The 24069-nt window shown below is 43.9% G+C and overlaps 1 long non-coding RNA gene across 1 annotated transcript; it reads left to right on the top strand.

Moving 5' to 3' along the window:
* The first annotated feature begins 14099 nt into the window (after positions 1-14099).
* On the top strand, positions 14100-23703 carry LOC144100072 (uncharacterized). Its single transcript, XR_013307513.1, has 3 exons — positions 14100-14155; positions 18647-18761; positions 23432-23703. It is a non-coding gene; the product is annotated as an uncharacterized LOC144100072 (long non-coding RNA).
* The last annotated feature ends 366 nt before the right edge of the window (positions 23704-24069 follow it).

Below are 24069 nucleotides of genomic sequence, written 5' to 3'. Positions count from 1 at the left end.
ATGGCGCTACACATATGCACTAACTAGTGTTCCTGTATATGCTCTAGCAGGGAGCAGAGTTGCGCGAAGGTCCGCCATTTTGTTCTAAGCTATACGGGAAAGCAGCTCCTCGAGCGCACAGGCGCTGGGATTATGACGGGCTGGCGTTGTAGAGCAGTTCGCTTTTTTTTTTTTGAAAAGCTTACAAACGGCGCTCGATTGCGGGCATCCTTTTTTCCTTTTACTGTCTCAGTGCTCAGGGATCGATGCTAAGCCCATCATACTTCGTTGAAAAAAACGTCGAAAAATAATCTGATTTGCCGAAAATATCATACAGCATGACAGAAAGATCGTGGAATGACAGCGATAGCTCGCAGTACGGACAATAATGGCGCAGAAATGCTTGGAAATGAAAAACCTGCGTGAGTTGTGCGATGAAGAGAAGTGCCGTAATGCATCTCCCTGCAGAACCACATTGAAATACATTATTCTATAGGGTTGCGACCGCCGATGTGGTACGAAGCTTGTGAAACCACGCTGCATACGATGTGAATGCGGGCAGTCTAAAGCTATGCATTTTGCACGCAAGTAAATCTAACCCACCAAAGGCACAGATATCGCAAACTCACGCGCTTATCTTTCACAAAATATACGTATCATTTGTCGCTCTGACTTCGAGCCCTCAGGTGCATTTTTCCTATGCCAAGGTCATCTTTTTAAGCCAAACACATCACGTGCCGTACTTCTTTAATATCCAAAAGTTAGAGAAGCCTGCCTTAAGTGACTGCAGCTGAATTGTGGTATACGAGTTTCCAAGGATCTCGAAAAGTGACATCTGTTTCTGGTGCTGTTATTTAATTGCTCGTTTTTCCCTAAGCACTATTGCATTTTCTCTTGACCTACTTGAATTATATGTACCTTCACTGCATTCTCAAATATCTTTGTTTTGGACTGCTCTATGCTTTTACTCAAGGAAAAATAATTGTCTGAATATCCAATTTTGCTTTTTCAAGGAGTTCATGCTAATTTTGTTCTCCTCTCCTCCTGTGTTAACATCCTTGTCAGTGGAACCTTAAGGGTATTCTTAACAAATAAAATAGTTAAAAAGTCTAGGAAAAGTTTGTTCTCATGCTGAGAGACTGGCTTCCCACTTCTGTGTAGTAAACTGGGACTAGAACAAAATTTCACATACAGTTTGCTTGTCAAACATTCTTTATTTCACAAAACAAACCATTTCTTCAAAATGTTGGAAGTGGCAGCAGAATAAGCAGACGGGCTGGCAGCGGCTGCACATAAGAAATGCTCTGTCACGTGCAGCCAGGTTAGGAACGGAACCTTTGTTCACATTTTCATTTGGAACTTGTAGCGTTGCAGGAACAATGAAGATAATTTGTTGATGGAAAACATGAGTCGCCGCATGGAGTTTGAGCGTGCCTTCTGAACAATTTATAATTTATATTGAACTGTAATTTTTATCAGACTAGGCACATAGCCAAATGATGGTTGCAACGCCGGAGGGAAGCATGAGACAATGGAGGTTATGTGGCTAAGTGAGTCATGCAAATACGGTAAAGTGGTGCTGTTTATTCTCTTACCTCGCATATCCGAGTTCCTTTCGGAACCGCTTTCACGCGTCCCATACGCAAAAGCCAGCGCAATCGCTGACGTACGACTGACCGTCCGGACGGCACTGCGTAAAAAGCTTTGCCGCTTTCGATACGGTTCTTGCAGTTTAGCGCACTGCACCCCGTCATAGTTGGAGGCTACCGTCACTGCACACTATCAAAATATATACAACTGGAGCGCACGGAAAAGGCGGGAACACACCGCACCAGACGCGTCCGATCACGATGGCAGCCAGAGGGTACTGGGGCTGGCGAGGAACCGGCGTTGCGCCTGGAAAGTCGGCTCTTCCACTTCAAAATGGAACAAACGTCGTCTGCGGAATCACGTGACGGCCGCTTGGCGAATGGCGTCAAAAGCGGCGCGAGGAAAACAGTCGCGCCACTCTGCTCTCTGCAGGAGCATATACAGGAACACTAGCACTAACATTTGTTTTGGGGAATCCTTTCTAGAGCAGAAAATAAATCAGTCTCGAAAATTTACGGACAAAGGTTTTATATAACAGTGCTTCGTGGAGGAAAATCTTCAAGCGCCGACCAAACGATAAATAGATGACGTTTCGGCCCCGGCTTACGGGCGCTTGAACATTTTCCGCCATGAACATACCCGACCAGACGGGTTTCCGTCGAACCCTGGATTTCATAACAATGCTTCGTTTTCCAGTCTTTGCATACGGCGCATATTTTGTGTTTGCTTCAGCATAGGCGGAAAAGAGGTTCTCAGAATTTCTTGACCGCGTTCTCGCTTAACACGAAAACAGTAAACATTCAGCAAAGTACAGGGGAAGGATTTCAACTTATTTTACCAAAAGTTTGTTCTTTTCATTTGCTTCAATACGCACTGTTGTTCATCGTCGCTTTGGGCAAAATCATTTGTGTAAATTTGAGATTCTCATCACCACACAAATTTAGGCAGCCTATTCTATTCTGCTTCAAAAGGTGCGTGGCTTGTCCGATTTGTAGAATGCACAACTATTTCGTCCTTGTTCTTTCGAATTCTTTCTATTCAACGTGTTCGAGTTTTGCAGTAGAGCATTGCTGCTGTGATAAAGCTTTACTTTTAATTTCTAACTGATGCGTCGGACGTTTTGGTGCCACTCCCATTTCAATTAGTATATTGTAACAGCTCAACCTTATTCTGCAGTCACATCTCACATATATCATTATGCAGCAGCTATGAAGGTCACGAAGTTTCTTCTTTCTTGGACCTTTCAGGCAAGTCTTTCATACAATGCGATGCGTGTCACTTTACCTCGCCCAAAACTGCACGTGTGCTGTGATTAGATCAGACGAGAAATATTTCATTTCTCACTTTACCCTACACATTACAACACTACACTATGCCTCTTTTGGAATCGCGTGCATTTCGCACTGACATAAGCTTCTGGTTCTTACGTCCAGCTAGTGTGGCCAGCATGTGCGGCAGTAGGGTACACCAATCCAGCTCCCTCTCGCTAGATCTAGAGCTCACGTTTTGGTTATTCCAGTTTGTGTCTGTTTATCCCTTATTGGCATATAAAAGGCATAACTAACTTTCAGAACAACAGTTGTACCAACTGGACAGCATGCAGCTCCTATAACCTTCACTATCTAACACGACCGCTGAGTTTAAAGTAGCCACTGCATCATCACGGAGCAAACTTGCGACATGGAAGAGAGGGGATGCTCAGAAAGTGCGCGGCGCCGGGAGCATTGCCTCCTTGGCTATCCATTGCTCGCGGCAACAACCCCTGCAAGTGCGCACCAGATGTAAAATCGATATGATATGCGCACAAACGTATTGTCTGGAAGTTTGTTGGCCGATGGTGATCATTTTTGCGCCTGATCGTTAAATCGAAAATCGGAAAACGGCCGAGATCCCTTGAGCACACGATGATTCTAAACATCAATCTTTTGCTTGTTTTTGAATGCAGTTCTTTTTTATAAAGGACATTCCTCCCGCACGGCGCGGAAATATTCAGCAGCCAGAAAAAGGTCTGAACTCATATTTTCTAGCGCTTAGTGAACACAAGGGACAAGAACACAAATACACAGGACGTACGCTAGTCCTGTGTATTTGTGTTCTTGTCCCTTGTGTTTACTAAGCGCTAGAAAATATGAGTTCAAACAATATCCAACTAGCCCAAGTTTCTGCCTTAAGAAAAAGGTCGTGAAGACACGCCGTAAAGCGCTGTTGTGCATTAAAGCATTGAGAACGACTCTTCCTGCCTTCCGTCGAAACTCCACATAGAAAGTAAGGTTACTTCGACGGGCCACGTAGTCTAACCGGTTTAATATATAGAAAAGTTTATTAAATTTTCGTATAAAAATTAGTTGCTTAAATCAGAAAATCAGCAACAAGCGAATGCAAGATTTCTTGCAAACGATAGGAGCTAGTTCTACAATCTAACCTTCGGTGGATGAGGTTATAATAATAATTGGTTTTTGGGGAAAGGAAATGGCGCAGTATATGTCTCATATATCGTTGGACACCTGAACCGCGCCGTAAGGGAAGGGATAAGGGAGGGAGTGAAAGAAGAATGGAAGAGAGAGGTGCCGTAGTGGAGGGCTCCGGAATAATTTCCACCACCTGGGGATCTTTAACGTGCACTGACATCGCACAGCACACGGGCGCCTTAGCGTTTTGCCTCCATAAAAACGCAGCCGCCGCGGTCGGGTTCGAACCCGGGAACTCCGGATCAGTAGTCGAGCGCCCTAACCACTGAGCCACCGCGGCGGGGCGGATGCGATTATAAAAACACGATTCTGCCCATCTGACATCCAATTTTATTGGTTCAAGATACGTTAGCGTGACGTCGGGTGAGCGCGTGCAGCGCGTTGCTCAAAATTTGCGCTTAAAAGAAAGCGTCCCAATGAGGGAGCTAGAGCAGAGCAGCACACGGAAATGAGCAACCCCTAACGTGCTTTAACAGTTTTATAATTGCGGAGTGTGGCAGATAATTGTTGAACGTCGGCAATCAAAAGTGCCCTGCAAATGTTGTTCATGTCCCATACCTTCATGTTTTCCTCGTCGACTGCATTCAAGAGTCCAAGAGTCCATGCGCATTTGAAGAATTCCGCAATAATCTGTTTTTTTTTTTAGCCTTTCTGATCGGCTGTCTTACTGATACCAAGCCTGCAGTGGTAGAATTTACAATCTTCGAAACTGATTTCATTAGCGAACCTAATTTTTCTTTGTTTTTTTAGTCAAATTTCAGTGTTAGTGCAGTGGTATTACACCCTGATAACCAAAAAATCCTTTCGCTTTCAAACTTAAGCAACGTGGAGAGCTCTGAGTACAGCACCTAGATAAGAAAGGGCTAAATAACGGCTGTGCAAACCAGTGAAAATTTTGGAGACGTTTCATCAATGTGAGCACTGTCAGAGGGCTTTGCATTGAACAATTACAGTAAATGTAAGAATGCGTATCTTAATAAGATATACTACATTTTTGTCATTTACATCATGAAACAATTATTGTTTCCAATTTCCCAAAAAGAACACGTTGTGAAGAAGTACTGATTTTAGACTCCATAATAAACGTCACATATATGCGATTTTCAAACTAGATGAGACGTAGCCATCTGTTGTTTTATATATCGCGAAAGATCGCCTCAATCTCAACATAACATTTTCAAGTTTAGCAAGGTACTTGTATGCGGCAAATTTATTTGAGTTCGCTTTATTATAGGCACACCTGGTATCACCAAAAAATCTTTAGGTCGTTACTGTTCATCAGGGAAACTAAAATGTTGCCACTACATAGCTTTTGTGATTCAGAATATTTTTATCAAATCTTCCAGCATTTCGATTTGCCTGAATGAATAAGCTTCCTCCTCACCACCTTCCACAAGGTGTCTTACCTTTATGACAGTACCGCTGTACCATTTAAATTTGGGTAGCACATTCTTTTTTCTCTGGCTTCTAAAGTATGCAGGACGTGACATGTCGATGGAATGCGCAGTCTTTGTCAAACGTATGCAGCGCAGTGGGTCTGCTTCTGAACCCTGTAACGCGGCTCCTATTTCGTACTCAGAGAGCCTATTCTCTCGACGGCGGGAGCAACTTAAGTACTTAGCCCTCTCAAGCTTATAACCTCCAAATGTGCTTAAGAGCCCCGCTACACAGCTTGGAAACAAGCCCTTTGGGTTGTATATTTTTGGCAAAGACTGTACATGTATTTCCTGTTTCTTACTTTTATACGTTTTCTTTCAATGACTCCGATTTCTGTGTACAGCCGTGCTGCAGTGAACCCAACGTTTTCATTTATAGTTAAGGGACGAGGCTGTTATTTAGGCGTGCCTCCCACTTCGAATAACACAGCGCAGCTTGTCGTCTTTCTTTTTGACCCAGCTCCCACATCGTAGGTTTTTCTATTAGGCACAGACATGTACTTGCAGAGCTTTCTTTTTATGCCTTTGGCGTTTCGGCAAGACATTCTTGTAATGCGACGCGCGTCACTTTAAAGATTTAACACGTCAGTAAAAACCGAGAGTGCATTTTTTAAATGGTATATAAAGTTTAGATACTTTTCAGCACTGTTTTTCTGGACGACACGCTGAAAACGGCTCTTAAATAATAGAGTTGTGTAATGCAACCGGTCCTTTGTTGTTTCGTAGCCCGGTGGTCTTTGGCACTACTACGATTTGAAACATATTGACCAAATTATCGCAAAAACTTTACTAAAAACTCAAAGTTCGCAAGCTTGCTCTCAGCTTTTTTCAACATCACCGCTGCGTTGCCAGGAATGAAAAATAAGTGCGGTCTACTGAAATTCCACCAGACCAGTGACGGTTGTAGTCGTTATGACCAGGTCAATTTTTGATTCGCCTATGAGACAGTTAAATATAGTTAGTGGTTGGGGTTAATCTGTTCAAATTTATTATCACAATGTTCAAGAATAATTGTCTTTGTTTTCCCATCGTGAAATGAGAGCCGCAAGGGTTAACATTTTCACGTGGATCTGTTACACAGCTGCCGCGTCAGCCAATATGAGGCTGGGACGAGAGAAGCAATGGCTCACTTATTGGCAGTAGTGCCAGGGAGCGATAGGTTCCCCTGAACCAGCCAGACCGAACTAGCGCTAGGCACCAGCAGCTAGGAAGGAGCAAGCATATCTTCGTGCACCCGTAGTGCTTTCCCATACTATCTCCCTGCGCTTACAGGCTTAAGCTTCCGTGCTTTGTCGAAGCCACACGTGGCGGGTCTCAGCTGACTGGGCTACGTCGGGAGTACCAAGGTTATCACCAAAGTGTTATCACCAAGCGAGCACTTCAAATCCTTCAGAGTGTGGCCCAACGTCTGTCTCCGGCCAAGCTGCTGACGGAAGCAGATTTTAGGGGCGCAATGGAACAATTACAGCGTCTCCTGGGCACTGCAGTTTGCCTATAAGGTGTTCTAAAAGGACTTCTCCTCAGAGGCTAAAATCAGGTTACAATATTTCAATCGCGAGTGATCTAGTTAGCATGCAAAGACCACGCTGAAGTATATTCAAGAAAATAACCTATATAGGCAGTTCTTTATGGGTTCTACAACAGTTACATTTTTCGGCTTTTAAATGTAATACTAAAGTTACCTGTATTTTTATTTATTCAACCAAACCGACAAAAAAATACTTGTCTTGCCTTAAGAAGATGGCATAAAAGCTGCACTTTTGATATTGGTTACAGCGCGCTTTTATTCTTCAAAAACTGAGCATAGACCAACTGAGAGGAAACATATATGTCAATGACAAATTTAAAATCGGGACGATAACAGTCGCGCATCAGAGCATGATGCATTATGAAAACGAAGCGTTAGATTTTTCTCACAGGGGAATAGTTTATTACAAAATTCAGTTGTCTAACAGATCGTGTGCTGAGGAGTGTTCTTAGAATGCTTTCAGAGCACCTCTTGAAATCGAACCATTTCATTGGAAAATCAAAATTTCGATATTTTTTGAAATGCTGATGCGAACGCAGCTACATGCTATGATAGGCGTCCTTCACTCTGGAAATATGTTTGAAAAAGACTTTGTGATAGTTGATGAACAATAACAATGAGAGAAAATAAACGTGAACCCAACGTTGTGGGGAGAAAATGACCTCAATGTCATAAGAATGATAGGGAACGCGTTTTCTGCAGTCGAGCTTCAACGCCTGCTTGAGGCAGTCGGACATGATACATGGAAATTTCTTTTTATGTGGTTCAAAGAAAAAAAAGAGAACGTTCTTCCTAAGGCATGATTTCCAAAATCACTGTCTATTCCTGATAGAAAATTGTATTAGGCACCGACAAATACTCGAGTTGCCGCGTGCGCCCTTCGAGGACAGGGGAGTCTTGTTGCTTCAAAAGCCGTGCGAAGTGTCGTCATGAATGCACAATCTGGGCTGACATGAAGGTAGCCCTCTGCAGCCATCCCGTCAAGAGAGGATCAGCTGAGTACTTGGGGAGGCTGAGCAGGCAGAGTGGGAGCAGCTGCGCGCTAGCGACCTCGCACTGAAACTTTTAAACAAATATCCCCACCGAAAAAAAGAACGTTATAGATGTCACCGTTAAGTTCGCAAAATACTAGCCGCTTACGTGGATTTCGGCTACACATCAGTTAAAAGCAGCCGATGAAATTCGCCACCTGTTGTGCCGGGTGCTTTTCTCGTTAATTAAATCCTGCATTCAATAAACACGTTAAAGATATTGATTGAGCCATTCAAGTTTCGGTGCCAAATTTCGATGTCGCAGAGGAAACCGTTGACCTAACCTGAATAAACTCATAGTTAAGAATGTGGATTTACCGGCGTTTTCCACAGCTTAATTTTGGCCGATATGTGACGCTGGTGCGCCATTTAGATATATTAATTAAGGATAAACGAACAGCCTGGAATATTCATTGGTCTCCCTTAAACACCGAAACGGTAATTTCTACGTATAGGTAACGATATATAAAATAAATAATGCGAATTTTTAACACCAGGCCAGAATTCAGTGGTAATGATGTCCTTTTAATACATTAAGCAGTTCATAAAGCAGCTATATTTTACAGCAGAGTACAATTCGAGCAAAATCGACATTATTATTTCTGGGTACTAGGATTTAGTGCGTCGTTGAATGCGAATGTCTCTTGAATTAAATATATCTTGCCTCTACAGTGCCAGAAAGTTGCCTGACGTCGTCAGTTTCGACGAGTATTACGTCTTTCGTTGCATACTATACCTTCGAAGGCGATACGATTGTCTGTACATATAAAATTACAATTTTTCTTGCCATTCTTTCTCCAGTCATGGCGCTGGCACTGCAACCCACCTCCTTGCGTTACCGGTCGCCCCCAGCCCGATAGTCGAGGAAACCTCGCTTGTGCCAAAGGATCCAAATAGTTTGTTGAGCTGAAGTTTACGTATTTTATTAATTGAAATATCATGCAAACGATAACCAATATTCCAAGCGCTTAACTCCTTTGCATCAAATCTGCCTTGCGGCAATAATCTCGAACAACGCTTACAATCGCGGCTCAGGCTATGTTCTATGTTGGCTCCCTCTTTTCTCACGATCGCATGGCTGCAAAATGGCAGTCAACTTGCACTGAAATTCTTTAATGCGCAGGCCCACTCAAGCAGCCCAGTGGCTGTGGTAATCGGCTCCTTCGTCGCGGGTTCGATCCCAGCCGCCGGCGCATTATTTCGATGTTGCCGAAATACAAAAACACTCGTCTGCTATGCGAAGTCAGCGCACATTAAAGACCACCATGAGGTCTAAATTATTCAGGAATCCTTCACTTCGACCTTTATGATTATCTTTGCTTCGCTTCGGAACGCTAAACTTCAATATAAATTTTTTTTCACGCATATGTAGAAAAACAATTTACCTCAGCCTTCGACCTCACCCTATAACAGCCGTTGCTTGAACATTCTTCAGAGATCAATAGCCAGTAACGCAATAACATCAACAACTACTGTATAATAAATGCGTATTTTTATTTATCTTGTTCAGTGCTCTCGGTGCCTTCTTAGTGGCTTCTGAATGTGCATTTCTTTATTTTCTTATGTCACATTGTCTTCGCTCACAAAATGTCATGCCAGCTGTGACAGTTTGCCGCGACCACAGCTAGAAAAACAAACATATTCGGGCTCCCCGCTGCTGCAACATGGCGTCAAGGATAGGAATATTTCGGCTTGTGTGGCTCCCGCTGCTCAAAGTATTGCTCCGAAAAAAAAGAAAAAAGACGACGAGTTGTATTTAAGTAGTGATTCGATGGACCTGAGGCAAGTGTTCTGTGCGAGGAAGCCCAGGCCCATTTTAAGGTGCTGAAAGCCACCTACGTACCGTAAGTAACTTTGCTCCTTATCTGCATGGAATGCATATTTCTTCTAAGCGAAACATTAGGCTGCGTTCGGCACGCACTGCAATTGCAAATATAACATGTATCTTCATTTCTTTTCCACGTGATTATAAAGATACAAAATAGATGACATGTCGACATAGGAGTATTCGCGCCCATCTTGTTGATTACCCTCCATCAGTCTGAATTCCATAGTTTTGTCCCCTTGCGCAATCTCTCTGAGTTTTTTGGTCAATAAAGTGACTGAATTTCTACGTGAGCTGTTGTTGCTGGCGCATTTCTCAAAAAATTCGTTGAAAATTCGTTGAGGCTGGCGAGAACCACCTACCTATAGAACACGTTACGTCAAGAGTTTGAAGCATTCCTGGTTCCGCAAACCTACATGCATGGGCATTGATCATAAGAGCCACTCTTTCTTTTCGATCACCAAAATCTATACGATTGGAAATTGGAGTACAATGTCTTGTTGAATTCGAGGTCCGCTAAAGGTGATGTTTAAGCAAACTTGCCGGTATCGTTTCTATTTCTCTCTTTGCTCGCTGCTGGGCTGGGGGGCAACTAAGCAGGCATGAATTTCAGCATGTTGATGGCTGTGGCTGTGTTGGCACGCGTGGTGCATCTTTATTTCCACTACGTCTTCAGAGCATCAAATCTAAATGGGGTATACGGCACGTTTGGCCACTACACTGACAAAAGAATCTCCAGCCAAGCCACGAAGAGAACCTTTCGGTAGTGCCTTTTTTTTTGTGATTCTCCACCTTTCTACAGAGTGTCTCTGCCTGACAGCAGCAGCACCGAATCATTAATTCTAAGTATCTTTCAGCGAAAACCTGAAGGAAATAGGTCTGGTGCCCGAATGAAACTTCCGTGGCTCGATTCTCCACCAACATTGGATTTTTTTTTTGATGACATATCTGTCGAGGCGGCACCACAGATTCAAAATAATTTCAAATTGTATGCAGATAGTGCACGTATAGAGGTTATCACTAATCGCATTGAGCCGTTGCGGCAAAATCGTGGTACGCGGACTCAGAGACATTATGGAAGGAAAAAAGCTATACTGGCATTGCCCCTGACCGTTTTTTATTCGGTGTCGGCGTCGCAGATGATGGGTGGTATACTTGAGAGGGGCAGATGTTGTGTGTAAAATCTTTTCAGAAGCGACATGTTTCTAATTATGTATACACACAGGTCATGTAGACTTACGAGTTTTGCCATATGCGAGCGCTCCCAAAGATATGAATGCAATAGTGTTGTTGTTCTGCTCTGAACCGGAGTTGTCTTGTATCAGAGCGCCCATTTTAGCGTCAGAGTTACACAGGGTGCAGAGTTACACACTGCCGGCAAATAACAAATGAAACTTAGTGGGTCTGCAACAGACGCTACCACCTCCCGGCTGCCTTTCATTCTTTAAAGGGGCAGTAATGTGAGTGACCTGGGCAGTTCCTGCCACATCTGTTCGTGCGATACCGAGTTGCTCGTCTCCCTCTTCCTTCTCTCCAACTTTCTCTCTGCCCTCTGTCCCCCGGTTCCTCTCTTGCGGTAATGTCTACTCGCGTGCTCCGCACGTAAGGTCTGCATTGAAAGGAAGGAGAGAGGAAATTTGTGGTTTCTGCATGGCATTTCTTGGACCCAGCGATAAATTATTGAAACGGGACCTTAGCCAGCGTCACTTCTGTTGTTTGTATATTAGCAAAATTTATCTACACAAGCGAAGCCTATTGTTCCCAAAAGCCATTATTATCCGGCACTTGGCACTGGCCATATGAAGCAGGTATGACCGACCACAAAAATCAAGAGAAAGACGTAACTCCGACTACGATGCTCGAGTGGAGGCTGCTTGCGCTGACTTCTGGGTGCTACTTGCGGCGAAATTCGCGACTGCTTGCGGGTACTAGGATTGGTTGGCTTTACAAGTTAATATTAAGGCTCCACACAAGCCGTTTTCTCCTCGATGCAGTCGATGTGGAGAGTACGAAAGGTAGATAAGAAAGCTATTGTGGTCAGGCTGTTCCGCTAGCTATTTCCGGCAGGCATTTAAAAGCCAGGGGCGCTGGCTTAGCATGGCAGCTTCGCGTCGCCTTGCCGTGACGCTACCAGTTTACTTAATCATGAGCAGAACATCGGAAAGAGAAATTTAATTCGGGCTTAACAATAGGCTGCTCTGCGTACATGGCTAATATGTTATGTATCTGCGTTTTCAATTGCTTCCCAATGAACTCAAAAGAAGACTAGGAAAAAGTGGAACACACAAGACACAGGCAAGCAAAAGATTCAAAACAGTATCGAGCGACATAAATAATGCCATCTTTTTTTGATGCATCAGCCTAATACAGGCGTAAATACGGTCAAGCTGTATTTTGTAATGGTTTAAAAAGCCGGATAGGGATGTGTAATTTAAACATGCACCACATCGCAAAAATGAATTCTCCTGTTGGTGCACTTGTACTTTTCTTCGCCACCATTTCCAGTAAAGCCGCAAATCCAGCTACACCGCAGTGATGAAGATAGCTATGCTGCCCCTGGTCTTCATTTTGACGGCCTGCTGCTATATTGAAAAAGGTGAGACACAAGAATTTTAAACATTCACGGTACATAGCGCTTATAAACATCATTCATAGAAGAAATTGCTGAAGTTATTTCACCGGCGCAAAAAAAAAAAGGTATTTTGAGCAAACCTTTGCCCTGACAGCCCCCTTTTTGAGGCACGAATTTTCCCTGATGTTCTTGTATTGCAAATCCAAAAAATAAGCTTTAAAACACAATCGAGATTAATGAGCTATGCTTTCAATGAGACCTCTACACACGAAGTCCGTATCTGTGCAAAAAAAAACAAACTAATGGATCAAAATTGTGCAAGAAACGAAGTAGCTTTTAAAGGGTACAGGTTCTATATCCTTGTGAGCCCTGAGCAATAGTAGTGAGTCCCGAGAAATATTTATAAAGTATCGGTATTCACAAGAATGCACTGAAAAATGTTGTAGCTTTATATCTCACCATTTTTTCTGTTAAACGAAGGCTGTTGAGACCCTCACTGTTTTTAGCTTTGGCTGAGGATGCTAAGGCCCCCCTCGTGGTTTCATTGTGTTTTCGAAAATCCTACCTTCTCGGCCTCTCTCTACTCTTTATGCTTTATTTTAGAGTTTTCGGAAGGCTCTCTGCTACGACCTTTCCTGCTTTCAGAAATATTCAAAAGCCATTTGACTCGTATTTATTTAAATGCATATGCGAAATACGATGAAATGCGCATTTCGATGAGAGTTACAAATATTCAGTTACAACTTTCTTTGAAACTTCAATTTCATTTTATCCTTTAGTGCTTAAAGGGACATTATACTAAGCAACAAACTGATAAGGCTGCTGAGGGCGCTGTTTCTGTTAACAAGTTCTTCAAGATGCGAGTGATAAGCACCGCGAGTTTTCGCTGATTTGCAATAGCACTAAGCCTGCAGTCATGATGCCTTGTTAAGAATTCTCTGAAAGATACTTGGGCAATATATCGACGGTGTCGCACAAGGATACCAGAAAAGGTCTACTGAAAAACGTCCCCTTAATATTTCGCAACAGTGCAAGTGTGAAGCAGTGGACAACAAAATATCGAATTTCGTCGAGTTGGAGTGTTTTTTCAGCAACTACAGGCTTGTTTGCTCTTTCAGACATGATTTGTGCTCTCTGACAAATAAAATTATTTTATCGACTGAGAGTCGGGTTTGATCACTCAGCTATGAGGAAATTGCCTTTCTTGTTCTGGTCTAGCTTTTTAGGAGACCGTTGAACTAAGATGGGGAATCCGTTTCTTCACCAGCATGTGCCTAAGGTTGACAAAATTCCTCAAAACGCGGAATCCAGTTGCTATAGCTTAATCCTGGATTCTGGACTTCGATTTTTTCCACGTTGAGGTTAAGGTGCAAGTATTTCAGAACTCAACAGGAAGCTATCTATGGTTGACGAAATGAGTATAGTAGCCTCGTTTCGTGGTCCGGCTTTTCTCAAGCATGACAGATAACTCTTGCATAAATCAGGTACATTATACAGAAATAAAATTCCTCATTACGTGTCGTGTACCATGCATTGAGGTATAATAATTCGTGAAAACAGCGCAGCACGCGGAATGCACAAATTGATTCAAAACCTGAAATATAAATATGGCATGTACTTTTTTCATCCAGTCGATGTCTGAACTTGTTTTTTTTTTTATCTGCAGGTGCTGGCAAGGCACTAGAAATTTCTGAACGCGGGGAATCAAGCCGCGCAGGAGCGGCAGGTAGGTTTATGTTGTTTCCGTTGCATTGGTACCTGCCCTTAAGACAAAGGAAAATAAAATTAATTCAAATATTAACCATAAATGGTTGCAAACTATTTATTCGGTTTATTTAAAATGCTTTTAATATGTTACCAAGCAATTCGCAGCTAAGTGTGGGCCACTTCGACACGCCTTAAATGTCTGCCAGCAACATGCTCCATCTTCTGAGGACTTTAGTCGCAAGAAACTCCTGACAACCCCTCCTCTCCTACATTTTGTAGCGATAGCTACATTACGGTAACATTTCGAGCCTTCAGCGGGGCGGCGCCGCCACCCTGTGGCTGCGCCGCCACGCTGTCACGTGGTTGGGCACGTGGTGCGGAGCAGCTGCCGGCGGCACGACGCCGTGGCTGATCACGAGGCTCGTCACGTGGTTGGTCACGTGACCAACTTCCACTCGGCCAGCTGTAGCCAACGCGTCACTCCTGATTTAACCAGAGCTAAGCCACCACCATTTTTTTCGCAACTTGCGAAATATGAATACGGGTACAACTACGTACGTCAGCGCATGGGGCTCACAATGAAGCCGATACAAAGGCTGTGTCCGTTACTTGAAATCGAAATTTGGCTCGGGCCTCCAGCTTTAGGCCTATTCCAGATAGTAGAATTAATTCCACTTCTTTGTCCGGCGCGGCCCAGCGAACTCGGCATAAGGCAGCGGAAGACTGGCCAGTGCGGGCCAACGCGGGGGCTGCAAGTGCACCTGTTAATAATTGGTGATTTCTTCAGTATATGTACGGATAATGTAAAAGCAAAGAATAAAAAGCTTCATACAATACATTTCCCGTCGAAAAGCACCAAAAACGATAAGGTTGGTTTTTTTTGGACGGCTGCTGAGAGAGAGATTGTAAAAGAAGAAGCAAATAATTTTTGTTTTAATTTCTTCAAGCCTGTTGAAGAGAATGAAGCCGGATTCTAAAGCATGTTTTGAAGTTCGCGATCCCTTCGGAAAGGAAGGAACATTTTCGCAGCAGAGTCAACCTGTAAGAGGATACAGGCAGTATTCCTTTCTGTGCTTCGGAAAAAAATTGTTACCAGAACAAAGCGCGGGATATCCATAAGTGGTATGAAAACCGAGAAGAATCGACCCCGAAAACAGTCAAGCTTACCTGCTTTAGTTTTTTTCTCGACAGATGCGTTTATGCCCGAGAATTTTTTAGAGATTCGAAGGCTATCGTAGGGAATAATTTTTGAATCGATGGCATAGAAGTAGAGCCTACACCTCGCGTGCAAGAAGAGCGGGGTTCGAATCCATGTACCACAGATTTCTACGCCGGATTAAAAAACGAAATCTCCGGGTGTCGATAGAATTGCACAACCAGGCCTAGGGTGCGGCCTGATCTCGGTGACCAGAACCGACAACGCACTTCTCACCAGAGCAGGATTCCGCCACACTGGTATGCACTTGGCAACAACCTCATATATGACTAAATCATTTAACCCTCGGCCCGTCATCCCCATAGCATGATCAAGAGCAGAACACTGGCAGAGCTTAACAGTGGGTCTAAAAATTAAATGCATAAAAACAAAGTTCAACAATCTCGGAAGGGAACAGCAGTTTACAGTTGTTAGCGAGGTGATGGAAGCGGTAAAGGAATACATTCCTTAGGGCAGATAGTGGCCGCAGACCCGAATCACGATAGCCAATAACTAGGAGAATATGAATGGGGTGGAGAGCAACTGGTAGGTTCTCTTAGATCATGAATGGCAGGTTAACAATATCTCTCAAGATAAAAGTTTACAACAGCTGTGTCTTGCCGGTACTCACATATGGGGCAGAAACGCGGAGGCTAAAGAAAACAGTACAGCTTAAGTTAAGGATAGCACAGCGAGCCATGGAAACGCAAATGACGGGTGCAACGCTAAGAGAAAGGAATTTTTTTTGAAGCCCCACATTCTTAGGTATTGGGACCTAGCTTCACAGAATAGGGTGCTGCCTCTTCAGATATACTAGAACAGTTACTTCCTGCTTTGAATTTTGAATTAGTATATAAATCTATTCTCATTTCTTTTCATGCAATGAATGCAACTTTTACATTCTGCGTTTTTTACCTCTTGTTTAAAGCTCTTTATTTCTCCGTCCTTGTTTCCGGGGCACTTGCTGTTTAGTTTTCTCCTTTTTTTCCGCAACCATGTCCAACACTCTGAGAAAAGAATTTTGAAAATTGAAACTTGTAATACAAGGTTACGGAAATATTGAAGCTAATGTTCCATTCTTCTGATATCTAGCAAAATCTTTCTTTTGAAATGTTTCCATCGATCACATGGAAAAGATAAGACTGTCACAGAAAACTAATGGGGAGCGCTTTTGATGAGGGCAAAAATGTCAACAGAAAAAGACTGGAATTGTGTGATCTGCGGATGTAGTCATTATTACAGTGAAATCTTACATTATGTGAAAAAAATTGCATAAAATATTTTACTCTCAAAAATGTTGTTGTCCAGAATTATTGGGTATGTTTGAGTAAAACCTCTCTGTGTGTAAGTATTTAAATACCTTATCTTCCCACCTGTTGTAGTCCAGTTTTCTGAGGCGTTTTTGATCTATTATATTAATTGGAGCTTTCCGTGCTTTAGACGATGCCCTTAGGCACAAAACCACGTTCAGAAAAAGAAGCCCTTGCACAAATATTTCTAAACAAATACATCTCACTTTTTCATGCTTGATATCACAATAATGCCCTATAGCTATTACTGCGGCATCTCTTTGGCCTTTCGCCCTGAGAGTATGCTCGTGCTTCTTCATGTATGGTCTCTCCTTGAAGAATGCTGATGTTGGCTGATTGGTACATAATGACGGAGAGGATGCAATAGCGTTTGAGACGGGACAAAGAGAAAAAGACGCACCACTGCCTTGACTAAAACAAAGTATTTATTGTCACATGTGAGGAAGCATTAACATGCATCCTCGCAAGTTGCCATAAATCATTTGGTTTCTGATCAGCGCAAACATGTTTCTCGTTTTCTTTGCCCCGTAAATGTCTCTCCTGCGTTTAACTATACTCCGAGATTTTTGTATTTAGAAAATCAGGCTACCTGATGACATTCAGTTGTAAGGTCCTGATTATAAGGATGTGCGGGATGCCCGCAGCGACGCAGCGACTTCCGCTGATTCAGTCTGCGGTTCACCAGATAGCACTCCTCCCGGGTGCCGTCTACCCGTGCCGATGCGGAGGTGTGCATTGAGGCTTTCATATCTGCGTAGGCACGCCGATGCTTCCTCCGAAGGTTTAGCGAAAATACCGCGTGAATGCCGACACTGAGTTGGCGGAGTGGCTAGAGTAGCACATCTTGGTCAGTACTTTACGGTATGTTCCGTGCCGCATACTAAACTGCACATTGGGAATCAGGGACGCCGTGTGCGAAGTCTCCAAAATAAAATATTTCAAACAATTATGTTCATTTAATATGTTCTGGCACAGGGGCATTATTGCATTTCGGGTCACTAGGGTGCCCCGACCACGCCAGAAATAAAAAGACACCTAGGGATCAGCAGCCGAACATCATATGTGGACAGTCGGCGCTGTGGGCGAATTTCATTAGTGATGCGTCTCGCTTTGGTATTGATTAGTGGAGACAATATATACTTCTTAATGCCTTCATTCTACACCCTGCGCAAAATTCTGGTGGTGCTAGCCCGGTTCCTATCTGCTTTCATCATAATTCACGTAAATGCAGCGTCTGGATACACATAGATCCGACCACACTGCCATTGATTACGAATACTCAAGAAGCTGTTTCCTTTAGTTGAAAGCTATTTTAAGTGCAGCGCCAGTCAATGGTTTAAAAGTTGTTAACTAGCGCTGACCTTTTTGAACAGTCTCTTTTTTTTTCACGGTGAAAACCACGTGATCTAATCCTCTTGAAATAATAGCGATATTGCGGGGCTTAGGGACGAGGAAGGCGCTGCATCTAAAGAAGCCGCAGTGAAAGCGTCGCACACGCGTCGTATTATAAAAATGACTCCTTTCCAAGCTTTTTTGACGGTGAAAGCCCTGTAATTTAAATGTGTCATTGCAGTTGCCGTATTGTTCCGCAGCCAGAGGTCAATTATGAACTGCAATCATATTTTTAATCTTCATCTTGTATATGAGAATTGAATGTGAACAGAGAATTTCACCAAAAATTTTCGCGGGAATTTTATTTTTAAAGGTGTAAATTTATCGCGCCCAAAATTATTAGACACTTCACCCTTACAGGCGGTGGTTGCATAAAAGGGGGCATAATTAGTGTAGACGTTCTGCCGCGTTTAATGGACATCATCGGGGAACGGGCCTTCTGTTTTTTTTTTCCTGCACATGAAGAGTAACTATATGGCTTACAAAGCCTGGCTCTTCAAAAGCGTACTAAAAAGTGCCATTTTATTCCGAAGATTTTTTTATCAGTCGGTTATTAGAATCCTGCATGCAGTCTGGGGTAGCACTTCTTGAATCGTTTGTTTTTATTTTTCAGATTGCCTATCTACAAGAGATTTTCGAATCCCTGTGGGTTCACACTTGGATTTGGAACACCCTTGCATTAGAGAATACTGCAATGAGAATGGGACACACTATCTTAGGATTATGTCGTAAGTCCTAAATCTAGTTCACGTTCTTATCACTAGAGAACTAACTCGGTCATGTTGACCTGCGTGCTGTGTAAACATGAAATTTAACTCCCAGCTATCTGCCCTGGTTGGCGACTAAAGAAAACTGTGATTCACGCTGACAGTGTTCTGAAAGCACAGCTAATAGGCAAAGCACATTGAACGGTTCAAGAAGAGAAATTTTTCTTTTTCCTGCTGTGGTTCTGCTTGTACAGACCCGAGCCCTTCAAACACCTTGTTTGTATTAATGGTTTGAGTTCGCAGGTAATGAAGGTAGACTCAGGTGTTCCGCTCGAAAGCATTTTTGGCCCTCTTTTAAGCCTCTGCGTTAATGATGCCTTAATTAATGATGCCTTAATGCCCTCTCTCTGCTTCGTCTTCCGAGTTAGTAAGTCAAATGATTTCCTACTTAGCTTGAGCAATTCCTCAGCGCCTTCCGCGCAATCGTTGGGAATGTATTGCTGAAATCGCAGGCCACAGCGATTGCAGCTTATGCTAGGAAATTTGTGTCCAGGTCAAGTTTGACTTACTTAAATTGGTTTTAGCACAATGCTAAGATATTGTATTTTTTCCTTGAGTGTTTTTTTGGAGGCTATTAGTGCCAAATGTACTGCAAAATATTCTCATTCTAGCTATTCTATTCTATTACGAATGTGCGACAGCTTCTTGGTGTAATTTAATCCACTTGCTTAGTTGGAGTACCTAACTGCATGTCATTAAGTCGTCCTCCTCAACCGTTGACGAATGCTGTTTTAGGCTTTTCATTATATAGTTACGTGGCGACAAATTGAAGAATGAGGCGAGATGAACGATGGCAGTGAAATGATTTTGATAGCTGCTGGCCTAGCGCGAGCGCTTCGTCCCGCGCCACTGCCAGCTTCATTGTCTTCGTGACAATATTTTGGTCCTGATATACTGCTTTTAGCGCACAGATCCTAAATATGCGCGATAATTCTTTTTCTGCGCTAATTAGCCGGCGTATTTACGGAAAAAATGGGACACTAATAACATATTGTCAGGACACGATAGAACCCCTAGGAGAGCTGAAGGTAAAACGGTTTACTGGTTAACCAGAAAAAGTCCCTGCGCACTTCAGCTTCTTCTTCTTCTTGTCTCGCGCTCGTAGGCCAAGTCTTCAACTTTGGCGTCGTCTTGCATGCGGCATTTGCCCCCCTCCTCAGGAAGCATCGTCTCGATGGTAACAAAAGGGAGTAGGAGGTCAAGATCGGTCCGAGTAGTACGGCTTCATACGTACAACATGGACGACGTCGACTTGTTGCTGGCGTCGCTTGGATGTCGATAACCCGTCCGGCACCACCTCATACATGACGTCGGTTAAACGTCACAGCACAATTTTTCGGAGAGTCCACGACGGCGAATAGGCGTCCACACCCACACTTTATCGCCAGGTTCATACATGACATGTCTGTGGCGAAGATTGTAGCGTCGTGCGTCAGCCTCCTGCTGAGTTCTGATGCGCACACGCGCTAGTTGGCGAGCTTCCTCTGCGCGCTGTGCGAATTACTCGGCGTCCTGATCGACATCGTCGCCATCGGCATTCCGGAGCAGCATGGCATCTAGCATAGTTGTCACTGGTCGGCCATGAAGAAGGCTGAAAGGCGTCATGCGAGTGGTGTCTTGTTGTGCCGTATTGTAGGCGAACGTGACGTAGGGAAGAATTTCGTCCCAATTCTTGTGGTCTACGTCCACGTACATACAGAGCAAGTCGGCAATTGTCTGATTGAGGCGTTCCGTCAATCCATTGGTTTGGGGGTGATAGGCCGTCGGTTTAGGATGACTGGTACCGCTGAGGCGGAGAACGGTTTCCAAAAGCTCGGCCGTAAAGGCAGTTCCTCGGTCAGATAATATGAGTGCCGGAGCGCCATGCCTGAGGACAATGTTCTCAACGAAGAACCGAGCTGCTTCGGCGGCGGTACCCCTGGGCAGAGCCTTTGTCTCCGCGTAGCGAGTTAGATAATCGGTGGCGACAATTATCCATTTATTCCCGGCAGTAGACGTCGGAAATGGTCCCAGGAGATCCATGCCAATTTGCTTGAAAGGTGTCTTTGGCACATGAAGAGGGTGGAGTAGACCGGCTGGTTTTTCAGGGGGTGGTTTACGACGTTGGCAGTCTACGCACGTTCGTACATAGTGCTTCACTGTCGCCGGTAGTTTCGGCCAGTAGTATCCGCGCTGTACTCTAGCCAACGTGCGGGTGTAGCCTAGGTGGCCGGCGGTTGGCTCGTCGTGACACGCTTGCAAGACTTCCGTGCGAAGAGCTGTTGGGACGACGAGTGAATGACTGTTCCCCCAAGGACGGAAGTTCTTCTTGTAAATTACGTCGTTGCGAAGAAAGAATGACGAGAGGCTGCGGGCGAAAATCTTAGGCACATCCGTAGTTCGCTTCTCCAAGAAACCAATAAGAGGGAGCAATTCCTGGTCCTCTTTCTGCTGTTGGGCAAGAGTTGCGTCATCTATGACTCCTAAAAAAGCAGTGTCTTCATCGGTCATTGTGGAGGGTCCGACTGGTGCTTGCGAAAGGCAGTCAGCATCCGCATGCTTCTTTCCAGATTTGTAAATAACCGTCATGTCGAACTCTTGTAACCGAAGGCTCCAACGAGCGAGTCTCCCTGAAGGGTCCTTTAAGTTCGTCAGCCAACAGAGAGAGTGATGGTCGCTAACGACTTGAAAGGGGCGAGCGTACAAGTAAGGGCGGAATTTCATAACCGCCCATACAACTGCAAGGCATTCCTTTTCTGTTGCCGAATATTTCGCTTTAGCTTTATACAGAGTCCTGCTGGCATAAGCAATCACTTTTTCCACACCATCCTGGCGCTGCACCAATACAGCACCTAAGCCCACATTGCTTGCATCGGTATGAAGCAGGGTAGGGGCGTCGTCATCAAAGCGCGCCAGGACAGGTGGCGTCTGTAGGCGTCTCCGGAGTTCATTAAAAGCTTGGTGCTCTTCTTCACCCCAGCGAAAGACAGCGTTGTCGCGTGTCAGTGAAGTTAATGGCCAGGCAACTCGTGAGAAGCCAGCAATAAATCGGCGGTAATAGGCGCAAAGCCCCAGGAAGCGCCTAAGCGTCTTTTTGTCCGTAGGTGTTGGGAACTTGGCGACTGCGGAGAGCTTTTCGGGGTCAGGCCGGACACCTTCTTGGCTAACAACGTGTCCTAAGAATTGCAGCTCCTCGTAACCAAAGTGGCACTCCTCGGGTTTTAGTGTGAGGCCCGCAGATCGTATGGCCTGAAAAACAGCTACCAAACGGCGCAGATGCTCCTCGAAGGTTGCACATCGCTTTCTTCACGAAATATTACTACTAACAAAACTAACTTTGGCGCTTTGAACAAAGTGGCGGTAGTGACAGAGAGGTGTGCGCTGCATGCGTTGGCGTAGAGAACGCTGTGGCAGAACCGCTGGCTTATTGGGTCAGTGGGCAGCCCAATCGAGCTTTCATGAAGTACGTGGCGGTGGTGCCCACCTGCAAAAAAGTGTGCTTTTGCGCAGTACATCGTGCTTAACTATGCTAAAATGCCAGTCATTTCTCTTTTTTCTGAGCAGCGCTCCGTTCTATATTTTTTTCTTCGGGGTATCGTAAGTATGCGGCAGCCTGCATATTTAACACACCGGAAATACTTACTTTCTTTTTTGATGTTCCTAATTTTGTATTAAACTGTATTTGTCTTTTCCCTTCTACCCAGTCCTTTCCCGCGAGGCTGATTAGTATCTCGACGGCTTCGTTTGGTTAACTTCCGCGCATTTCTCTGCAGTCGGTCTCTTGCCCTGCAGTGTGATCTACACTTTCACTGAAGTTAATTTTGCATCATCTAACCTGACCTAACCCTATCCCCATGGCGCAAGAGTTTCGAAAGTGATGAATTTTAACTTCTCTCAGATGAATTATGCACATTTACAAGGGTATATAAAAGCATAAGTTTAAACCAGATTCATTTCTCTCTTTAAGAATTCGGAAAAAAGAAATAAAATTACACAGGCTGGCCAATGGTGCCTACACAAGCTGCATTCATTTCCTCTTGTTTTATGAAATTACCGCAAACTAAAATTTGAAGAAAGATATCTTAGACACTCGACTTATGCAAAGGGTTGTATAGTAAGGAAGAAGCCAATCGCCTTTTGCATGTGCACTACGTCGGAAAGTTTGCACGCTACAGTGTTTCGCGCGTGTCAGGTCTGGAGCTATTTCTCGTTTTATCAGTACTCGCAGCCAGCCTGTATGATCAGCGCTGCTGAGTATTAAGAGTGTTTAGACCTCTGGATAAAGCACTGGATTGAAGTCACTCAAACAAGCCTAGTTTTTCAATTTGGACTGAAGCCAGGCCTCTGCCTGGGCCTCGGAATAAGGCCCACACATTGCCCAATTGCGCATGACTGTTTGATTCTTATACTAAAGAGCTATAATGACACAAAATACAACGAACAGAGGTGAGAGGAAAATTAATGAGCTGTGTATTCAATACACCATTTCTGTTGTTGTTTGTAGCTGCCGGAGAATTATTTCAATTCTTGTGAATACTTGTGAAAGCTAAAGCTTTTGTCAGTTTTATCGATCTGGTTAATTAGGGCTCAAATTTGTTCAACTGGCACTCCTAATGTGTAACTATTTATTTCTTTTATATCTCTACACGCAGATGCGGAAGTACAGGTGCACCAAAATGCAAAGATCCTCATCGCGACTCGAACCATTTCCCAAACTGCTGTCCGAAGATACCTTTTTGCACAGAGAGTCAACTTCGAGCCATTCGGGAGGAAGAACAAAACAAACGGCGGAAGAAAAATTTGGAAGAGTTAAAGAAGAAGAATGCCAAGAGTTAATAAGTTGTGTTCTCAAGAAAGCTCTGATTTCTTCCCGCTTTTGTTTGAAACATTTCGTTTCACTAAATAAAATAAAGCGGATTCAGTAGGTCTTTCTATCACTGCGATGAAAAACCTTTGCGAATGAGACACGGACGGCGATGGTGCAAAGACGGAAACAAACGCTGACTGACAACTTTACCACGTGCAGGATACAACATGTATAAATAGGCGCTCTCTGCATCTTATCGAAAACGCAGGCACGTGAAGACGTGCCTAGTGAACAACTAGCCTGACAAATTCTACTAAAGCAATTTTCTATCACTGTACATGAAATCTTTAAAGAGGGGCGAAAAGCGTTAAGCAAAAATTAAGCGATTAAATAAAAATTAGGAGTACGCTTAAGCTTCACCTTAAATGTGGACGCGATAGTGCCGTTTCCTTATTTTTTCTTCTAATCCTTTTTTTATCATTT

The sequence above is a fragment of the Amblyomma americanum genome, chromosome 8 (assembly GCF_052857255.1).
Source record: "Amblyomma americanum isolate KBUSLIRL-KWMA chromosome 8, ASM5285725v1, whole genome shotgun sequence".
NCBI lineage: Eukaryota > Metazoa > Arthropoda > Arachnida > Ixodida > Ixodidae > Amblyomma > Amblyomma americanum.
Note: the sequence above shows the minus strand (reverse complement) of the source record. Positions and strands in the feature narration are given on the sequence as shown.